Below are 6,000 nucleotides of genomic sequence, written 5' to 3' on the forward strand. Positions count from 1 at the left end.
CCACCTAAAACGCCCAACGAAACATTCATCAGCCAAAAATGTCAACGTTCAGTCAGGTAGTCAGACAACAACACGTGCACAATCCAAGGGCGGATTCTCAGAACTGGAGATTTTCTCACACATAAATCTCATGGAGCACTATTCCTGGGATCTATTTGACACACCATACCTGTCAAATCCCAGGGAATGAGACTGGGATCTATCTGATACACAGATATTACCGAACAGCAACCCTCAAAAATAATAAATCAGAGGTCGATGTTGATCAGGCAAGTCAGAGCTCATGAGTCCCTGAAATATTCAGCCATTGGGATCTATATGATGCAAGATGGAATTGGGAACCAATCATAGCAACTGTTCACAGAGTCTGGGAACTATCAGCAGAGGAGAACATTCTCAATTTCTCAGAGTTGGTGAGGTGTATCATCCCGGGAATAGTGTTGTGAATCAGTCACGCACCCAATCTCATAACTTCACATTTTGTCAAAAATGTGGCTCCTGAAACTAGATGCAATATTCCAGGTGAGACAAGAGACTGTTTGATTTCAGTTGAACATAATTGCTTTGTGTTTGTTCTCTGCGGTGTTATTGATGAAGTAGGGTTTAGTTGCTCTTCTGTCCACGTGTCATGGTACATTCCCTGATTTGTGCACATACACATGGAGGATCCTCTGCTCCTTCACCCCCTTTGGGTTTACCCCCTTACTATTGTATGTTCCCCTGAGTTCATCACAAAACAAAGAAGCACGTCACCCCTCCCTGAGACGGAGATCTATCTGACCCACCAATATTAATGAATAACAATCCTCAAAAATGATCAATCACAGGTTGATTTTGATCAGGGAAGGTAGAGATCAGAAGTTCTGGAAACCCTGCTGCTTTCCATGTCCTTTCCCACAACCCCTCTGTCAAACTTGATGCTCTTAGCTGTTTTTCCAATATCCTAACATTTTACCTTAAATTGCTGTTAATATTTTTCTGTAATTTTGCATGATGGACCAAAGCACAGGTTGGTACAACAAGGACTCCAAACACTGAACTCTGAGATCGTACACAGTAAGGTAACCTACATTCTGTAACAGCAAACACCCGTTAACAAATGGTTGACAAGTACAAAACAGCGGGTGAGATTAACTTGAACTCATCAAAATAAAAGGAAAGTACTCTGGAGGTACAGCGGTGTAGGCAAGAGCTGGGCAGACAGAGTGGAGTTTGTTTTTTAAAATTCTTGTTTATATCCAGAATTTTCCTTCCACACAATGTAACCTTTTATTTCCCATCACCCAAGTCCCCCACAGTCTCTTTATTTTCTGCTACTAACCATCACCAGTAAATTGAATAATTTATGTTCAAAGCCCCTCCCACCATCAAAGATACGGCAGAAGTAGGAAGAGCTAGAAGGAGATTGGAGTCATTTTTTCTTGTGGTGATACATTACTGCTGTTCTAACACAAGGTATTTCTGAGGGATGGTCCAGTGAAGCTATGTGGATGGAACTCATAAATAAGAAGGGCATGGTTACTTTGATGCAATTGTAATAGTCCCCCCAGTAGTCAGAGTGAAATTGAGTAATGAATATGTGGAGAGATCTTATTTATATGTAAGAATAATAGGATTGCAATAATCGCAAATTTTAACCTTCCAAACATAAAGTGAGACAGTCATGATCTTAAGAGCTTGGTGAGGAATTTGGTAAGTGCTAAAGTCAATTTTCTTCATTAATATACAGATGTAACTCTCACAGAAAGAGCAAACCTGACCTACTCTTGTGATATAAGGCAGGACAAGTGACTGAATGGTTAGTAGGGGAGCTTTTTGGGGCCCGGGTCATAATTCGATTAGTTTAAAACATCCATGGAAGGGATTGGCATTATATATAAGTTAAAGTTCTTAATTGAACTAGGGCAAATTTTGATAGTATGAGACAAAAACTTTCAAGAGTTGATTGGAGTAGACTGTTTGCAGCTCAAGGGACGGCCGGCAAGAGTGAAGCTTTCAGAAGTGAGATAACGAGAGTTCGGAGGTATGATGTTCCAGTTAGTGTGAAGATAAGAGGAGGGAACACTGGAGGAATAAAGATATTGAGGCTCTGGTTCAGATTAAGAATGAATCATATATTAGATATCGATAAGTGAGATTCAGTGAATCTCGAAGAGTAAAAGAGGGGCAGGGACATTCTAAAGAGGGAAATGAGGAGGGCAAGAAAGGAAAATGAGATAGCCTTGGGAGATAATGTTAAAGATAATCCAAAGAGATTCGACTAGTACATTAAGAGCAAAGGGGTAGATCACAGAGTCATAGAGATGTACAACTTGGAAACAGATCTTTCAGTTTCACTTGCCCATGCTGACCAGATATCCTAAACTAATCTAGTCCCATTTGCCAGTACTTGGCCCATATCCCTCTTCTAAAACCTTCCTATTCTTATACACACTCAGATGCCTTTTAAATGTTGAAATTGCACCAGCCTCCACCACTTCCTCTGGCAGTTCATTCCATACACACCACCCTCTGCATGAAAAAGTTACTCCTTAGGTACTTTCAACTTTTTCCCCTCTCACTCTAAACCTATACTCACGAGTGTAGGTTTAGATGAGACTCCACCCATCTCAGGGAAAAAACCTTGCCTATTCACTGTATCCATACCTCTGATGATTTTATAAACCTTTATAAAGTCACCCCTCAGCTTCCAACGCTCCAGAGAAATCAACCCCAGCCTATTCAGCCTCTCCCTATATAACTCTACATGGCTGTGAATATGTATAAGCCTAGAGGATTGGCTTCATAAATCATGTTGCATTTAATATAAATGTTGTTTTTTTTAATTATCATTTAGTTTAAAATGGAGGATGGGTGCCTTTTCAATTTATGGTGTGTATGGAAAGACCTGGAAAATAAACTACAACAAAAAAATGGACAAAATGTTATTGTACTACAGATAGTGCACCATATCATTTGTGTAAAAAATAATTCCCTGTTTTGACCGTGAAGTTAATAGAGTCTATTAATTAGTCCAGTGTTTGTAATAATTTTCATCTATCTGTCATTCTACATTTAGTTGTTGTAGTTAATGTGTGGATTACTGCATCTCTCTAAAAATTCAAAACAAAATAAAGTAAAACTGCAAATTAAATATTGCATCTAATTACGACAAAAAAATTAGCAATACAATGACATGAAATTGGAAAGGAATGTTGAAATGTAGCCAATTCTGAGGACTACAAGAAGTTGCAAGAGATCATTAATTAATTTACGGTATGTTCAAATAATTAGCAAATGAAGATCCACACAGATAAAGGTAAGGTATTACATCTTGGTAGGAATAATGTGCAAGGCGAAAGTGAGGTCTGCAGATGCTGGAGTATCAGAGCTGAAAATGTGTTGCTGGAAAAGCGCAGCAGGTCAGGCAGCAACCAAGGAACAGGAAATTCAACGTTTCAGGCATAAGCCCTTCATCAGGAATGAGGAAAGTGTGTCCAGCAGGCTAAGATAAAAGGTAGGGAGGAGGGACTTGGGGGAGGGGTGATGGAGATGTGATAGGTGGAAGGATGTCAAGGTGAGGGTGATAGGCTGGAGTGGGGTGGGGGCGGAGAGGTTAGGAAGAAGATTGCAGGTTAGGAAGGGGGTGCTGAGTTCGAGGGATTCGACTGAGACAAAGTGGGGGGAGGGGAAATGAGGAAACTGGAGAAATCGGAGTTCATCCCTTGTGGTTGGAGGGTTCCCAGGCGGAAAATGAGGTGCTCTTCCTCCAATCGTCGTGTTGTTATGGTCTGGCGATGGAGGAGTCCAAGGACCTGCATGTCCTTGGTGGAGTGGGAGGGGGAGTTAAAGTGTTGAGCCACGGGGTGGTTGGGTTGGTTGGTCCGGTGTCCCAGAGGTGTTCTCTGAAATGTTCCACAAGTAGGTGGCCTGTCTCCCCAATATAGAGGACGCCACTTCGGGTGCAGCGGATGCAATAGATGATGTGTGTGGAGGTGCAGGTGAATTTGTGGTGGATATGGAAGGATCCCTTGGGGCCTTGGAATAATGTGCAGGTCACTTATTCAAAGATGCACGTCTAAGTGAGGGAGACAAACAAAGGGATTTCAGACAATTACATCAGTCACTAACAATTTCACCACAGGTTCCAAAGGCCATAAAAATGCAAACAAAGTACTAAGTTTTATCTCTAAAGGGATAGATTTGAAAGTAGGGTCACTATAAAAATTTGGTTGACTATAATTAAGAGTATTATTTGCAGTTCGAGTTGACATATTATAGAATGTATGAGAGAGAGTAAAGAGATGATTTATGAGAATGCTCCACAAGTTTCTGGCTGTGTATATCCAGGAAGAAATGTTGTGCTGTTCACTTCTCTCTTGAAAAGAAGGCTGACAGTTCGAAAATTAAGAAAGGTTTTGAAAAGAGAAGGTACAAAGAAAACATTTCACTGTGGGATAGAATATAACTCGAGGCTGTCAATATAAGACGGTACCTCAAGAAGTCCAAAAGGGAATTCAGAAGAAACCTCTTCACTGAAAGAATAATGAGAATGGGGAATATGTGACCAGACGGAATAGTTGAAATCAATAGTTTAGATGTATTTCAAGGAAACTAGGCGAGCACTAGGAAGGGATGGGAATAGAGAATTACAACGGGCGATTTAGATGAGGAAAGATGTGAAACACCTTGAGTGGAACATAAGCACTGGCATGAACTGATTGTGCCAAATGGTCTGTTTTTCCTCTATAATCCTACTTAGAAAATCACCATTGTATGAAACAAAAAGTGCATTAAGAACATTTAGAAGAGTTATAAAGTTTCTCACAAAAAGTCTCAAGTATCCAGCACTGAATGTAAATGATTTTATCACATGGCCACACTTCGCGATTTGCTTGATAGCACTGAAACAGCAGTAATCACAGTACTCTTACTAGGAGTATGAGTAACCTATTGTCCTTGCACCAATTGGGGGATCTTAATGATTTATTAATGGCCTCAGTAGGAGCTGCCAACCTGGTCCTGGGAATGTTGTGAACACTCTAGCCCTCACGGCTTCTTTCACTCACTTACTCTGATTTCCAGTTCCCGTAGTGATCGCCATCATGGACAGGGGACTGTTCCAGTGTGCAGATGGGATACCCTGTTGTGATCCACAAGGTACTTCATTAGGAGGGACATCCTCCAGGTGTGTCACTAGGATGCAGGGGGAGGTCTCCCACACAATGGAGGACCTTACTGCTAATAAACTGCCAGCATTGGCGGGAACACACTCTACATTGACCACCTGAGTGGTCATCCTTTCCCAAATTTGGGATCAATAACATACCATGGAGGTGGAAACTCCTTCCTTCCCTTATCATCTTCCACCCTATTATCCACCTAATGACCTTGCAGCCTGTCCCTAGAGGGCTGATAGAACCCAGTCCCATTCCAATATTCAAGAACATGAAGAGCTGGCAACCTGGTCAAAATTGACAAAGCTTAACACAAACAGTCTTGGCCTGACCGTCAAATTCTAAAGTGTAACTTGAGATGAGTTCAATAAAAATGGCAGAAGTACAGAAACAACCACTTCCATCTGTCAGAAACACATCTCTATGAATGGGAACGGGTGGTCCGCTATTTGGAATGGAGCAGTGCATTTGAAAAGTGAATGAGGAGCAGCAATGTTTTGTGATGGACGTGTGCACAGTCTGAAGCTGTTTGCTGATTCAGTTTTGCTAAAGGTTTGGCAGATACATTCCAATGAGAATCAATTAAATCTGCCAAAGTGGATATTAATACTCACATTTATGAGATGCTTTAACATAGAACATAGAAAAATACAACACAGAACAGGCCCTTTGGCCCATGACAGTGTGCCGAGGTCTAATCCTAATGTAAAATATAACAACCTACACACCCCTCAACTCACTGCTAAACATGTGCATGTCCAGCAGTCACTTAAATGTCCCTAATGACTCTGCTTCCACCACCACCGCTGGCAATGTATTCCATGCATTCACAACACTCTGCATA

The sequence above is a fragment of the Hemiscyllium ocellatum genome (genome assembly GCF_020745735.1).
Source record: "Hemiscyllium ocellatum isolate sHemOce1 chromosome 15 unlocalized genomic scaffold, sHemOce1.pat.X.cur. SUPER_15_unloc_15, whole genome shotgun sequence".
NCBI classification, from domain to species: Eukaryota; Metazoa; Chordata; class Chondrichthyes; order Orectolobiformes; family Hemiscylliidae; genus Hemiscyllium; species Hemiscyllium ocellatum.